This window comes from Dasypus novemcinctus, chromosome 12 (assembly GCF_030445035.2).
Source record: "Dasypus novemcinctus isolate mDasNov1 chromosome 12, mDasNov1.1.hap2, whole genome shotgun sequence".
Taxonomy (NCBI): Eukaryota; Metazoa; Chordata; class Mammalia; order Cingulata; family Dasypodidae; genus Dasypus; species Dasypus novemcinctus.
In genome coordinates, this window is record NC_080684.1 from 14833056 (window position 1) to 14846908 (window position 13853).

At 49.5% G+C, this 13853-nt stretch overlaps 1 protein-coding gene and 1 pseudogene across 4 annotated transcripts in view; both read right to left on the reverse strand.

Annotated features, from left to right (window-relative positions):
* SLC38A1 (solute carrier family 38 member 1) overlaps positions 1-4581 on the reverse strand; it is a 67790-nt gene extending 63209 nt beyond the window's left edge. The window contains exons 1-3 of one of the 4 annotated variants that reach the window (XM_071218793.1): positions 4519-4581; positions 3433-3720; positions 3064-3201 (exon numbers count right to left, since the gene is read on the reverse strand). The gene's annotated coding sequence lies outside the window, so the exon portion shown is untranslated. Of the gene's footprint in view, positions 1-3063; positions 3205-3432; positions 3867-4518 lie in introns of those variants that run through there. The other 3 variants (XM_058307861.2, XM_058307862.2, XM_058307863.2) reach the window with 3 other exon arrangements.
* An 8602-nt stretch (positions 4582-13183) lies between these two features.
* Positions 13184-13283, reverse strand: LOC111767056 (U6 spliceosomal RNA; annotated as a pseudogene).
* Positions 13284-13853: the final 570 nt, after the last annotated feature.

Here is a 13853-nt window from a genome sequence, read left to right on the forward strand (position 1 = left end):
AGAATAGTATTTTTAAAAGATTACATAGTCATAAGATTTCAGAGGTAAGAGGAACTTCACTGATCAACTTTCCCCACTTCCTCTGACAGATGAGAAACCTGAAGTTTCTTATAAATTATATATATATATAAAATTATGTAATTGTATATTATATATAATATACATATATATAAACACTTCATATCCATTATCTATTTAAATCTTCAGGATAACTCAATAAAACGGGTAGTTCCATCGTTTTCATCATCATTATCTCCATTTAACCAACTAAAAAACAAAAAAGCCTGAGGGTTAGAGAATCTAAGGAATTTGCCCAAGATCCCTCAGCTGGCAAATTGAGACTCGGGGTTTATATCTGACTCCAAACCTGAACCCTTATGCCCCACCCTCCACCACCTGGAGCAAAAGTAGGGTAACAAGTGAAGGATAAATAAATCCTTATGAAAATGCGAATGAGGTTATCAGTGATGGCTTATTGGAAGAGGTAGTACAGTGGCATCTGGGCTAGACCTTCACAAACACAGAGGCCTGCAGCAGGCGTTCCAGTCTGAACATGAAAGGGAATGGCAGGGCAAAGAGACAGAAAGGGGCTGTGAGTCAGACTGTGGAAGGTCCCGCCAGCCAGGCAAAGGAATCTGGATTTATCTGTAGGCAGTGGAAACACACTTGAGGTTTCAGGAGGCAAGGCCACTTGAAAAATGTGAACTGAGTTCTAGAAATATAAATCTCCTCACTTCACAGAGTAATATACAAAATACAAGGCAACAAAGTGCTCTTGAAGGATTGAAAATGCCTTTAAAATCTATTCATCTCCTCTGCTGAATTATATTCCATGACATTAATATATTATTTATATTATTAGATTACAGTCCAAGCATATGTCGTCAGTGAGGGTCTTTGTATCTTCTGCCCTGAGTGTTTCCCCCCATTATTCACGCAGCTAGCTGATACCTTCTCATCATTCAGGTCTTGGAACAAATATCACCTCTTCCACCTTCTCATCATTCAGGTCTTGGAACAAATATCACCTCTTCCGGCAGGCTCTTCCAGAGGGCCACTCTATCTCAAGAGCCCTCCCCCACTGCATGGTCCCGTTTTATTTCTTACAGCATTAACCAATTCCTGAAACTGGTCTGATGTACACACGTATTTCTTGCCTGTTTCCCGCCACAAGAATGGAGCTTCACGGAAGCAGCAACAATGCAGCAACTCTATCTTGTTCGTTGCCGCCTGCCACAGAGCCCTTAGCAGCGAACATTTATTGAACACATGCAAGAAAGAAAAAGGCAAGTAAAGCTCGTCGACGTGAAGACCTCAAGCCAGACTAGGCCGTTTTCGAGATGCCTAAAGGGACGTAACCAAGACCTGAAGTAACTCGGAAGAGCAAAGCGATTTTGGGGTGCGGAGGGACCAGACTGGGGGAGCGGGCAGCGGCGCACCAGCTCGGTGCCCGGACTCGGCTGCACTGCCCAGACCGAGCGAGCACCCGGCGGGCGTCAGACGTTTGACAATGAGGCCACCCAGCCGCCCAGCTCAGGTTTTATTTCCGCTATCCACTGACGTCAGAAAAAGCACGAGCTGCTCCACAGTTTCTTGTATCAAGGTGACAAATTACAGCCTCGGTGGGCCCTGCATTTTGCACACCATAGGTTTATTTCCTCCCCCATATTAAAAAATTTAAAAGGCCAACTGCCTAGGTGTCAAATCCCTCCCAAATGCAAATCCACAGCCTTTCCGAGCATCTTTTTTCGTTCTTACTTCCTAGCCCAACTGTGGATTCGTCTGGGAAAGTACGTGATGCTGGCGGCAGTCAGATTTCCCCTGGGGAAAATGTTTTTTTAAAAAAACACACAAAAACCCTGGGTCGGCGCTGCAGAGGGAGACACAAAGGCCTCTGTTGCAGCACCACCTTCGCAAGGCGAAGGAAGCCAGTGAGACGCACCCGCAACGCGGTGACGCCGCGACCGCGAAATTCCTTTTGCCAGCAGCGCTTGCACTTTCTCCCACAACAGTTCCGCCTAAACTGAGGGGCAGGGGATTCGTCAGGGAAGCGGCGCGGGGGCACCCGCGAACCCGCGGGGTCCCGGTGGAACTCGAGTCCCGGGCGCCGGGAGGCGGGGTGGGGTAGGGGTGCTGGATCGCCACCCGGCGCGCACGCGGCCAGCGCACGCTGTCCTCCCCGCACCCACCCGGCCGGTCTGACGGCCTTTTGTGGCGCCGTTTGGATGATAAGGGTGAAGGAGCGACCGGAGGGGCGCGCGGTAGGGGAAACGGAACCCGAGGCGAGCGCGCCCCGCGCCCAGGCCCCGCGCCAGCCGTGGCCTTTGTTCGCCAGCGTCCGGCGGCTCCCGGTTCTCGGCAAAGCACTTCGCCCGTTTCCCCCTTGCCGTTTTGGAGAGACTCTCCTCAGGGTGGGACAAGGCAGTGAGGCGGTGCCACTACCCTTCAGTAACAGCTCCCGCGTGCTCCTACTCCTCATCACAGAGGAAAGGGAGGCGCGCAAGGCCAGGGCGGCAAACGTGCTCCTGCTCGCTCGCGCTCCGCGCCTCCCCGCCGCCAGGGCGCCCGCGCAGGCCGCCGGCCAGTCCCCGACCCCCAGCCCGCCGCCCTCGGCACCCGCAGGGGCCTCACGTGCTCCGCTCCGAGCCCCGCGGGCTGTCCACGTTGGGGAGTCAAGCCCGCCCCAGGATGCAGTCGCGCCCTCGGCGACTGTACTCTCCCGCCCTCGCAGAATTTACCCACATTTGGCACCACGCTACCACCACGTAAAACGGACAAAAAGTAAGCCCCAGCCCACGCCAAGGTGACATCGGTGTCCCCTGAGCTTCCTGACGCTGCGGTGTGGGTTCGGGGGAGAGCAGGGGGACCTGGACTTTTCCTTTACTAAATGCAAAAAGCCCTGCGCATTGGCCCGGGCCGCGCTCTCCTGCCTCTCCCTCGGACTTGGTCCACATGACTGCCTCCTCGCACATCTAAAACATCCCCTACCTCCCCGCCGCCGCTCCCTCCAGCCTTCCCGGGAAGGGAACTTAAAAAAAAAACAAAAAAAAAAAAAAAACTTACCTCGGGAAATAAAGGAAAAGATGGCAAAAAGAGATGCCCAGGTGTCCGCCCTTCCGGGATTTCCCTCCTCGGCCGTTTCACGTCCTTTGTGTCCAGGTCTGGCTGCCTCGGCCGGCGGCTTGCAGGCGACTGAGGATCCTGCTAGGGGAAACGGTGGCCCGCGTCAGCGAGAGCTGGGCGGGGAGGGCTGGCGTGGCGGATTTCCGAGGAAGGTGAAGGGCGGAGGTTCCCGGCGACCTTCAGGGGAAACGGCGCGATGGCCCCAGCCCGCAGTCGCCTCGCTCTCCTCCTCCTTTCGGGTCCGATTGCATCAGAATCTCCCCCCACCACCGCCCCCCACCCCACTCTCCTCGCCTGCCTCGCACTTACAGCGACAAACTCGGGCGCTGAGGGTCCTGAGTCGTGATCATACTCCTACCCGGGGGGCGCGGCGCCCTGGTGCATCCATGGCGCGGGAGGGCTTAAAGGGGAAATTCAGGCCATTCCTCTGCGTCCCGCGCGCCGTCTCCTCCCCTCCGGTGCGCCCGCTCTTTAAAAAGCTGTGTGTCACCGAGCCGTGGCCGTCACATGGTGTCGCGCCTGGCATCCACGCCTAAGCAGCCTTCTCCTAGCCGCTCGCAGACCAGGCAGCCACCACGACTGGCGGGGACTGAGTATCTGGGAAAGGGTGGAGAGGTGTTGCGGGGCGCGCGTGTCGCAGCAGAGGCCACGCACAGCCCGGGCACCTGCCCCGCGCCCTCCTGGGGCCTGGCCAGGTGCTCTGAACCCAGCTGCGGCGGCGGCCGGAGAGACTGGGAGCCTCTGGGAATAGAGGTGGGGGCGGGTACGGGGGCGCGCCGGCCGAGGAACTGGGGGGGGGGTCCGCTGAGGGTGCATTTTGGGGTACACCGGGGCCCAGCCGAGGCTAAGAGTGAGGGGAGTTGCATTGTGGGAAGGGCCCAGCTTGAGAATGGCCGCGAGAGCGATTGGCCGTAGCGCAGCTCCGCGGGCAGCGGCCGGATCTGCGGGCCAGGAGGGGACAATGGGTTGGCTCCGGGGAGAGCTCCAAGACAGCCGGGATTGGAGGGGAGGGGGCCGCCTAGGCGCCGTGGGCAGCCCTTTGTCTCTTGGCCCCTCCGCGGGAGGCGCCTCCCCTTTTCCGGACCCAGCGCCGGGCAGACCTAGCCCGTCCTGCCCGAGATCTGCGCTCCGGGGCTGCGTTTTGGAGATCCGGTGAGACGCGACCCGAGGGATTTGCCGAGCCCCTCGAGCGCGTGCCTGCCTCTGGGCAAGCAGAGGCCAGTGCCCGCTGCAGCCGGGCGTGGAGACCCCACGTGGTGGCCCCGGGCCCGCCTGGCACGGCGGGGCCACCGCGCGGCGGCGCTCCAAGTCCCGGGGCGTCGGCCGGGCACGGGTGGGGTGGAGGGGGAAGGGGGGGAAGGGGCCCCAGGCCCCGATTTCCTTTCCGGCGCTTACACTGGCAGGCACAGCCCCGCGGCACCGCGTCCCCGCCGGGGAGCCGCGTTTGCGTAAAATGGCGACAGGAAATCCCACCTGCGCGCCTGCTGCTTGGCCGCATTTAGCGCGAGTCTGCAGCGTGGAAAGGCGAGCGTTTTATTGGCAGGGATGGTTCGGTTTCCTGTTCCATCAAAACAGGAAAGAGAAGGTGAATCATAATTCAAAAATTAATCTACCTGAAGCGTTTTCGCGTTGCCACTGTGATGGAGTGACCACCGCCTTTTAGTCACCGGAGGAAAAGCAAAGAGGACACCCAAATTTCAACCTCGTCAAAACGGACTGAATTACTCCCGCTAAATGGGAGTAAATGGCCTTTATTAGTTAAACGATGGCAGCCTGAGAACCCTGTTTAGAAGGCGTGCCACAGCCGTCTTGAATAAACCCGAGAAAGTGAAAGGTCAGCACAAGCAGAATGGGGCAAAGATCCGCAGCCAAGGTCAGACAGACCTGCGTTCAGGTTCTGCCTGTGAACGGACTGCTTCCCTCACCTGCTCACCTTCTGTCCTAATCCTCAGTTTTACCAATTTATAAAAAGGGGGTCCCCACCCCATAGTAATGCTTTGCAGGTATGGAAATGTTAGTTCTTTCCCCTTCCTTCCTAGAGGAAACTAATTTAGTATGAAATTACTAATCATAGGTAGTGCGCCCCTTGCTTGGCACACATGATGCTGATGAATAAGGAGTAAGTGGTTAAAAACTGTGAATAGGTAAAGTAGGTAAACCATGAGCTATACCTCAGTAAGCAAGCTGAAAAGTCTGTCTTATTAAAGGCAGAATGTATATTCATTCACCAGGGAATGAGGAGAGTCAGATATCAAGCTTTTCTTTTTAACTTGCCAGTTTCTATACAAAAAGCCTGCAGTCACCTAGCACTTTTTGATCTAGATTCAATAGCTTTTATGAATTGTGCATGGCCTACGAAAAGCAACTGCTCTGCTAAGCACTTTCCATGTAAATATTCTCATTTAATCCTTTCATCCACTCAATGAGGTATAACCCTTTTTGTGTAACCACGAGAACAGGTTCAAAGAGGTTGAAGTGGCTACATTTCCCTAAGACAGTAAGTGGTGAAGAGGGGAGTGAGGGGGGCGATTCCCACTCAGGTCTGCAACCACAGTCCATGCAGTTTAAACTGCCCTTGGAAACGCTTGGGCCGAGATCGGGATCTTTTCCCCTTCTGGAGTTTAGTTGACAATCTGGAGGATGAACCTCAACATGGGGACTGAATTGAAGGACTGTTCTGGTGTGGGAAAGTGGGGGGCTGTTCAGGAGGGGACCAGGATGAGAGCCGAGGAGCCCCAGAGCGAAGTCATCTCCAGAATGATTGGAGGTGAAACTTCCTCTCTTGCCCTCACAGTGGATCAGTACCTAAACGCAACTGCTGTCATTCTCAGATGTGGGCAAGGGGTGTCATGCAGACAGTTCCCCTATCCACGGAGCGACAAGCAGTGGGTGCAGCACATTACCGGTGGCCTCTCCTGTAATCCTCGCCACGTTGCTGAGACGTGGAACCATCCCAATCCCTGTTTCAGAGGTTAAGGAACTTATCCCGTGTCACACAGCTCTAATTGGAACACCTAGCTCTTGGATCCATTTGTGGACTCCAGAGCCAGTTCTCCATGCGTAGCTGTAAAATGTTTCATAATGCTGGAACAATTCCCCTTGGAGCGTGAGAAGGTGAGAAGGAGCCCAGGCCACCCTGCCTTTAGATGGGAACCGTGGCCCTGTCTCCACAAGTCCAGGAACTCAGTTTGCTCTGTATAGGCTTTGAGCATTGTTGATAGGTTTCTAATGTTACTCGCGGATCTTTCCCAATTGAGCAGATTTTCCAAAATTGGTACTAACATAGTTAGGACACATGAGCAGTTTTTGTTGGTGACTGTTCCATGAAATTGAGAAAATAAAAATTCTGTGTCTGCTCTTGTATTAATCAGCCAAAGAGGTGCTGATGCAAAGTACCAGAAATTTATGTGGGGTAGAAGTTTACAGTTAAAAGGCCCTAAAGAGTCCAACTCAAGGTAAAGGGTCCAATAAAAGGTCACTTCTCACCAGAGTCTGTTGCCACGTGTTGACGCAAGATGGTGGGCATTGTCTGCGAGGGTTCAGCCTTCCTTCTTCCTCTTAAGGCTCCGTGCTCTCAGCTTCTTCTGATCTCAGCTGTAGGCTGATAGAGGGCTCATCTTCCCTCCCGAGGCTCGTTTCTTTCCAGGCTCAGCTGCTCTGTTCTCTTTAGCTGTAAGCGATCAGGCAAATGGCTCATCTCTCTTCCTGGGGCCTCTGCCGTGTCTATGGAGCTGTCTCTCTTCCTCTGTTTGTCTTCTCTGTGTATCTACTTCTTTGTGTCTCCTTCATTGAGCGTCTGTCTATATAACCCACAAGGGCGGCGGGACTGGAACTGAGTTGCCCCATTGACATGGTCACATCAAAGCCCTAATCTTAATTTAATCAAAGGCATCTCAGCTGAACCTAATACAAAGGGCCATGCCCAAAGGAACAGACCAGTTTACAAACATTATCTCTCTTTTTGGAATTCATAAGTAATATCAAACTGCTACAGCTCTGAAAATGAGACTGGGGATGGAATCTATACTGCAAAAGGAGAATTAGATCACTTCAGCTCACCTGGGAGTTTTCTGGTAGCCCCATTGGCCTTCCAGGAAGGAGGTACAGCTCTGTGAAAGATCAGTCACACCCCAAAGAGGATTCAGTCTGAATTTAAGCCATATCTGCTCTCATCCCAGCTTTCCCCTGCACTCACCCAGATTGTGCTCATTCCCCATCTGGGTTACTCAGTAGGAAAGCTGTGGAAGGGACCACCACTAGCTGTGTGCTTTCCACCACAGGTTTTCAAAGCTTACTAAGTACATCTGGTCTGTACCAAGACTTCTTGTGTAAGAATTTTGATTAGTAGAACAAGATTATCTTCTGAATCTATTTTTTTTTCCTTTTTACTCTGTAAAGGACTGCCATTGAATGGTCTAAGATTTTTTTAAAGATTTATTTATCACCTCCCCCTCGTTTTGCACACAGTCTGCTCATCATGCACTCTCTGTGTCTGCTCGTCCTCTTCTTGTTTTTTTAGGAGGCACCAGGAATCGAACCTGGGACCTCCCATGTGGTAGGTGGGCTCCCAACTGCTTGAGCCACATCTGTTCTCCCTAAATTTTAACAATTGTGAAAAATAGAAAAGGCAACTGGTAAAGTTATTAAAGAATACTAAGTGACCTGCACATTTCCTACTTGTAACAGAAGCAGTGCAACCAACTAATGAACAAATTCAACCTCACTAGGAAATTGTTTGTTCTGAAATCAGTCTTTTATTCCTACTTATGTCTACCCTAAAATGATAGATGGTCTTTAAAAGGATTGCTTTTTTCTTTTGATTGATGTAATCGATATTCTTTGCCCGAATGACTTTGTTTTCATCCTTAATGTTCTTTGGATCGCATCCATAAATGACACTATTTTGACATGAGTTAGTTAAGCAACCACAAGGAAAGTAAATCTGCAACTAAAGGCGTCCCCAGTTGCCTTGGCCACCCTCCTGCAGATGGTGCTGTGTGGTCAACACTCCCACACATACACACTTCAGCGTTGCCAGGGGCCACCGACTTCTAGCATCATGGTCAACATTCTACACCATCAGATTTGTAACTAGCTCTGGCAGGATATCAATGACCCTCCACTCACTCTAAACTGAATTTCAACTGAAATCCCAGAGCACTCTCCTAGGAAATCTCTCTTGTCTCTGATTTAGGGCCAAGGTCAGCTTGTAAGGTTACTTACTTCTTCTTTACCTTTTGGGGAAGCTTAGGTCTTGTGCAGTATGGCAATGCAGTCTCATCTATTCAAGCTAAGCGAAATAACTAGGGCCAAATCATCAGTCTTAGAAGTTTAATGTCTAATTTGACTGACCTTATGCAAATTTATGCAGGTCAATGGGGAGTGGCTTGGATTTTTAGAGCCTGAAACATACTTTTGCAGCTCCCTAGTTTGTTGCAAAATGGGGCAGTGATACACATCTAATGATCAAATGACTTAATGTCTATAGAGCACTTTCCACAATGCTTGGTCTATAATAATTGTTCAATAAGGGATATCTGTTATTATTTTGCACATTTTGCAGAAATAAGCATGAGACAATTTTCAAAGCCCTAACTGATAGGCTCAAAGTATTCTATTACGTTCATCCATATTCAAAAACCTGTCAAGCACACACTTCCAACTCCCATTCATCCCACTGTGGGAGTGAGGAAAGAGAAGGTAGTAAAGAATAGTTAGACCTCCACTTGAGCCCCCAAACTTACCTTTAAGGTAAAAAGGGTAAGTTTGGGATTTCTGTAACAGTGTATTAATTCGAAAGCAAAGTGTTCTGTGGCACAGTAACCACTCATTGGACTCTGCCCAGGAACCGTGGATCTGCCAGCCCCAGAGAACCACAGAGAACTCCCCAGAAATTCACGGGGACTTGCCAGCGACTGACAGCTGTCCTGGTCGTCAGTGAGAGGGTCGTGGAGTGTGTGAGTATGTCCAAGAAGCAGACATGGAACCTGCCCCTCCGCCGGCTTTTCCTGCCCAGGGACTTGCGCTGACCGGGGCTCCAGGGACAGCTCCGCCACCTTTCTTTACTTCTCTCTTTCCCTCCACATCCATCCCATCTGAGGAGCCTGTGCCCCGTCATCAGAGCAAGTCCACGACTGCCCCCTTCTCTTTGCCTCCCTCCACCCTTCCTCCCGGCTCAGCACCGCCCATGACAGGAGGCCTGTTTCCTCCTCCTCCTCCTCCCTCTTGCTGCTGTGTTTGTTTAAATGCATGGAAACAGCCGTATTTTGCTGTTGTTTACACTGTTCTATATGTTGTGCATTAAGTAAAATTCATTGTTCACGTGAACAAATATGTAAGACTTTGCTTATATTTTCTCTGCTTATTATATCAATTGCTGAGAGTTTATTTTAAATCTCCAATTCTGTGACATAACGTACTTCTGTCACTTTTCAAAAACTATGCTATTGTGTACACATTTTTTTTTAAGATTTATTTTTTTTTACTTGACCCCACACACATACCCTGTTGTTTGCACTCACTTGCTATCTGCTCTGTCTGTTCATTTTGTGCTCATCTTCTTTTTAGGAGGCACCAGGAACCAAACCTGGGACTTCCGTGTGGGAGGGAGGTGCCCCATTGCTTAAGCCACATCCACTCCCTGATTGTTGTGTCTCTCATTGTGTTTCCCTGTTGTGGCTCCTCATTGCGTCATCTCGTTGAGTCATCTTGTGTTAGCTCGCTGCACTGACCCATTGCATCAACTCACTGTCTTGCTTGTCTTCTCTAGGAGGCACTGGGAACCAAACCCGAGACCTCCCGTGTGGTAGGCAGGCGCCCAACTGCTTGAGCCACATCCACTTCCCATGTACACATTTTTCAGTTATTTATTTTTTATTTTTTAATGTATTTTTTATTACAGAAGTTGTGAACTTACAAAACAATCATGCATAATGTGCAGAATTCCCATACAACACCCCTCCACCAACCCCTTACCCCAGGGATTCTCAGCCTTTTTTTTCCATGGACCCCTGTGCCAGTCAGGCAAAAACACCCGACCCTTGCTAAGTCCACACTATACTGTGTATTATTTAGTAAATATATCATACCCACACTAACACATCCCCACAAGAATGTTTTTATTGAATGTCAATTCAGGCTCTCAGATCCCTTGTTAAGAACCCCTGCCTTATACTGTTGTGGGACATTTGTCACAGATTAGGAGTAAACATCATCATACTGTTTCCACAAACCGTGGTCCGTAGCGTATATTTGGTATATTTTTTCCATACCCCTATTATTAACACAGTACCTTCTTTGACATTGATGTAAGAATATTTCAATATTCTTTTATTAACTATATTTATATATAATGTATTTAACTCTTATCCATGAGTTTCATTAATTGTATTTCCATATTAATGCATCTCCATATTACATGATCAGTTCCGGTAAGTACTATGAAGTATAAAAACAGGATCATATGACAATGACCTAGAGATGGGTGCTGCTTTAGGTAGGGTGGTTAGAGAAGACTTGATGAAAAGGAGCCAGCCATATGACGATGTGGGAAAAGATTATTCTAGATAGAGGGAAAAGTGAGTACAAAAACCCTGAAGTGGAAGGCAGAAGGTTTCAATTTTCATCTGCTTTAAGAGCCAATGGAGGGAAGCAGATGTGTCTCGAGCAACTGGGCTCCCATCTGCCATATAAGAGGTCCAGGGCTCAATACCCAGGGCCTCCTGGTGAAGGCAAGCTGGCCCCATGGAATGCTAGCCCACCTGTAGTGCCAGCCCACGTGGAGTGCTGGCCTGCACGCAGGAGTGCTGGCCCACACAGAGATCCGGTGGAGCAAGATGACGCAGCAAAAAGAGACGCAGAGGAGAAACAATAAGAGACGCAGCAGACCAGGGAGCTGAGGTGGCACAAGAGAATGATCGCCTCTCTCTCACTCCGGCGGGTCCCAGGATCGGTTCCCAGAGCCGCCTAATGAGAATACAAGCAGACACAGAAGAACACACAGTGAATGGACACAGAGAACAGACAATGGAGGAAGGGTGGAGAAATAAAATAAATAAATCTTAAAAAAAAAAAAAAAGAGCCGTTGGAGGTTTTGCCATTGTATTTCTTCCATCTTCCAGAGCAGACAGCACTGGGCATATTGTGGTAACTGAGTAAACACTTACAATTTGTTTAGCAGTTGATTGTTGGGTCAGGGACACTGGACAGTCCTCTGGAAGCAGGCAGTCACTAAGAGGGCCTAACATGGCAGTGCTTAGGAGTGCCCTATTTGCAGGAGATAAATTCCCAGATTAAAGCAAGGGGAAGGGAAGCAAGCTCACGGGGTTCTCTAGTCTTTATGTCCTGTGCTGTCGTGAGAATGCTGTAATACCTCTAGAGAGAAGGGAGCAAGCCTGCAAGTCAGTACCTCCAAAAAAAAAAGGCAGAGTTTAATTGGGTGTCATCAGTGCCCAGCCTCTTGGGTAGAAAAGATAGAAACAGGGCTTCTCAAGGAGGAGAAGCAGTGACCACATGGTGCTCCAGTGTTTGGCCATGGACAAGCCTCTTGTAGTCTGGCCATTGGGGAATGGGGCTGGGGGTGGGGAGGAGGGACGGGGTGAGGAGGCTGGCTTCTGAAAGCTGCTCAGACCTTTGAAACTGTTCAGCAATTAAAGCAGAAACCTACTAATAGCAGGTCCCACCTGATGATTGCTGAATGTTATCTTGAGTAGAAAGTAAAGGTGTTCCTTCTACTGAGAACCCCAAGTGTAGTCTCTTCTAGAGTTCTGAATCTTCCATTCTTTGGCTTATTAAAATAGGCAGAGGGAAGCAGATTTGGCTCAACAGACAGAGGGTTCACCTACCACATGGGAGGTCCAGGGTGCAAACCCAGGGCCTCCTGACCCGTGTGGAGCTGGGCCACATGCAGTGCTGATGTGTGCAAGGAGTTCTGTGCCACGCAGGGGTGTCCCCACATAGGGGAGCCCCACGTGCAAGGAGTGCACCCCGTATGTAGAGCCGAGTAGCACCACACACATGGAGAGTTGATGCAGCAAGGTGATGCAACAAAAAGAGACAAAGACTCCCGGTGCTGCTGACAAGAATACAAGTGGACACAGAACACACACAGTAAATGGACACAGAGAGCAGACAACTGGGCGGGGCGGGGAGTACAGGGAAGGAGAGAGAAATAATTAAAAACTAAGCCTTTTTTAAAAAAATTAAGAAATTAAAAAAAGAAGCAGAGACAATATTCTTAGCAGCATTATTCACTATTTTTTTAAGATATATTTTTTATTTATTTCTCTCCCCCCCCCCCCGTTGTCTGCTCTCCGTGTCCATTCACTCTGTGTGTTCTGTGTCTGCTTGTATTCTTGTCAGTGGCACCGAGAATCTGTGTCTCTTTTTGTTGCATCATCTTGCTGCACCAGCTCTCCATGTGTGCAGCACCACTCCTGGGCAGGCTGCACTTTCTTTCGCACTGGGCAGCTCTCTTTTATGGGGCTCACTCCTTGCACATGGGGCTCCCCTACGCGGGGACACCCCTGCGTGGCAGGGCACTCCTTGCGTGCATCAGCACTGCACGTGGGCCAGCTCACCACTCGGGTCAGGAGGCCCTGGGTTTGAACCCTGGACCTCCCATGTGGTAGGCGGACACTCTATCAGTTGAGCCAAATCTGCTTCCTGCCTTATTCACTATTGCTGAAAATGGGAACAGCCCCAGCATCCATCAATAGATGACTGGACAATCAAACTGTGGTCTATTCATACAATGGAATACCACTCAACCATAAAAGGGAATGAAGTTCTGACACACGCTACAACATGGATGAACCCTGAAGACATCATGTTGAGTGAAACAAGCCAGACACAAAAGGACAAACATTGTATGATCCCACTTATACGAAATACCCAGAATAGGGAAATTCACAGGGACAGAAAATAGATACCAGGGGGGTGGGGGAGGGAAGTATCAGGAGTCATTGCTTAACCAGTAGAGTTTCTGTCTGCAGTGATGAAAATTTTTGGTACTGGATGGTGATGATAGTGGCACAATATTTTTTTTTCCTTTTTTATTTTTTTAAATACATTAGACTACATAAATGTTACCTAAAAAATATAGGGGCCATGCTAATCTTCTCTGTATCATTCCAATTTTAGTTTATGTGCTGCCAAAGCGAGTTCTGCTATTTGAGGCAATATTTACTGTGGCAGTCAACAAGATCCTGCTGAGACATGCATAAGAATAACCACTGTAGTGAACTCCTGACTCACTTTAAAATCTCTTAGCCATAAAAACTCACTTGTACTTACCCTTTCACCCTACTGGTCAAGGTCTTTTTCCAAGTCTGTTGCTAGTTGGTGCATGGTAATAATCCCTCGGTGCCAGGGAGGCTCATCCCCGAGAGTCATGTCCCACACTGGGGGGAAGGTAATGTAATTATATGCTGAATTTGGCTTAAAGAGAGGCCACATTTGAGCAACATGGAGGTTCTTGGGAGGTAAATTTAGGCATCTTATAATACTAAGCTAAGTTTCAATTTCAAAAGAAAAGGTACGTAAGTACAGTCATCAATATCAAGACCTGTTGCAATGGTCTAACCTCCTTCGCTAGTCATTGCCCCTGTACTCAGGGGATTCTTGCTCTCCCATTAGAGAATATGGCAGAGCTCCCCTTGTACACATTTTAAAGTGCTATATCTTCCTGGGAATTCAAACCTTTTTAACAGTATGAAATGGCACTCAGTTTC